The sequence below is a fragment of the Urocampus carinirostris genome, chromosome 10, assembly GCF_059441175.1.
Source record: "Urocampus carinirostris isolate Australia breed hairy pipefish chromosome 10, RoL_Ucar_1.0, whole genome shotgun sequence".
NCBI lineage: Eukaryota > Metazoa > Chordata > Actinopteri > Syngnathiformes > Syngnathidae > Urocampus > Urocampus carinirostris.
The window spans coordinates 5,466,226-5,468,684 of NC_142358.1; positions in this window are offsets into that span (position 1 = coordinate 5,466,226).

A 2,459-nucleotide genomic window follows, 5' to 3' on the forward strand; every position below is an offset into this window, starting at 1 on the left:
AGTGAGAACTCAGTACAAAAAATAGTTTTTTATCACAGTTGCGAGATTTTGAACTGACTGATTGAAAAGGCATGGTGGGAGGACGTTCAGCCAAAAGACTATCAGCATCTTCATGACGCCATGCGGCAAAAAACATCTTATTCAAGACCTTAAAATGAAAATGTTGTAAGGCGGGGTCACTGTATCCTAGGGTCTACTGAATAAGATAAAATTATCTGGAATCAATTCGAACTACTAAAAATATAGAAAATGGGTGCACATTTTTCGTTTTACATAAGTAATAACATAAAATACTAGGGGCACCCATTTTCAGTTTAGTGTTGAAACAAGTCAAGTCAAGTCAAGTCATCTTTATTTGTATAGCCCTAAATCACGAAGAGTCTCAAAGGGCTTCACAGATTATTACACTATATTACACAGACCATTTTTCAGCCGACGAGAAGAGTAGGTTATTCATATGCTATGGAGTAGAAGTGAGTTTTAAGTTTAGATTTAAACATTTCCACTGAGGTTGCAGATCGGATCTCAGGGGGAAGAGCAAGCTCCAACCCATAAATTTATCGCACCAAGCAGTGTAACAGGTGCCTCAAAAATGGACAGTAGCGCAGCTTGAGTACACGTGAAAACCTGAGAAGAGATTGAGGACGAAATGGGGGAGTGGACAGACGCCTGGAAAGATGTGGAGTAAACATGAGACCCCCTGCAAGTGGGTGGTCCGCTCCCAACCCCGCACGCTGTCCCTTTAATGTGATTCTTTGCGTTTTAGTAAAAACGGTCAGTTATCATTTGTGCCAAATTGGGACGTTTGAACCAGCATTAAGAACAAATAATAATAATAATACAGATGTCATTTTTTCACTCCCCTGCGTTGTTTTACAAAGTACGAATTGAGAACTTTGGTAACAATGAATATGTCCTTTTACAACACGTACGGAAAAAAAGAAAAAAAATGAGCATGTGATCGGTGGCCCAAGCCCTTAATCTGCTTTACATTGTTGGGGCTGTTTTAATAAGGGCTCTGTCATAATCATTCATTCAGCAAGATGTATGGGAAACAGAGCCTGCTCGTCGGCAGACACTGGATCTTGACAAAATGATTTCTCAATGGAAGAGGGGGCTCATTAGCATGACAATTGTGGGAACTGCATGGCTCTACTTTTCATGAAAGACTGTAAAAATTAAGCGGGGGAGGGAAAATAGTGCCATTATGTGTCGTGCTTGAGTGCAAAGAGGGATTTGAGGGGTGGGGCGAGGAGAAAGGAATCTTTAAACTATGACACAGATGATTTAGGACAGTGTGTAATGATTCACCACTAGAGGTCGTTGTGGCTTAGAATAGAGCTGAAGGATGACCCCCACAGAAGGCCGAAGATACCATTTGTCACAATTCGAAATCCTACTTCCATATTATCTTGCAAGGAAGAATTTCAGCCAGCGACAGAACATGAAAGTTGCTATAAATCCTTTCAGTAACAACATGAGATAAAGCAAGCTGGATACACACGATGCGGCTGTAAAGAGGAATGACATGAAGTTGATCGGAGCTGTATCTGGCTAACTTAAACAGCTAGCGGAAGAAGCTACTTAAAAGGCCAGTAAAAGATCTGTCTAACTATCTACCCTGGTCATATCCCTCGAGAGGGGTGACCGACAGCAAGAAAAACACATACAAAAATAAAGAAAATAAAAAAGGGAAAAAGTAGTAAAAAACGCACACAATTTTTTTTGGACCATGGCCAACCCAAATACCCAAACACCCACCCAAGTTAACTACCTCGGCACCCAAGTTCGTCATGCTTTCGCCCCTCCAGATGAAACGGGACACAAGAAAGCGGGCATGTAACTCGGGTCAGGGTGACATAACACACTTTTCTGTTAAACAACAGGGCCCGACAGCTTTCACTGGTTTACCCCTGCTGCATCATACAGGTGCCCATCCCTTAGAACGGGTCCAAACGTCCCACAATCCTTTCACAACACTTCTCCACTCATTCCTATCATCAACAAGAGCTCTAGCTTCCACTATATTCAGACCTCTTTCCTGCAGTGCACTCATAACACCATTCACATCAATCGAGGCCTTCCTCTTGGTCTTATTCCATTTACTTCTGCTCTGTAGATAAAAGATATAGTAAAATATATAATGTGTCAAATGTTTGTAGCCTGAATCACGGAACTCAGCAACATGTGTGGCTAGAAAGGGGACCAGTGGGAAAAAGGGAAAGATGTTTATAATATTTGCTTGCATGACCAGCTGTGGAGGGAGAGTTACATTGAAAGACAAAACAGGAGCAGCTGACAATAACAATAGCTGGAGTTGGTCAGAGCTGGTATATGTGTCTTTCTTAAGCAGCTAGTTAGAGAAGCTACTAGAAAAGCCGGTGAAAGATTGGAAACGTGAGCCAGAATTTTTTAGGCGTCAGGACCCTAAATCATTGAACTTAGCTGTGGAAGGCAAG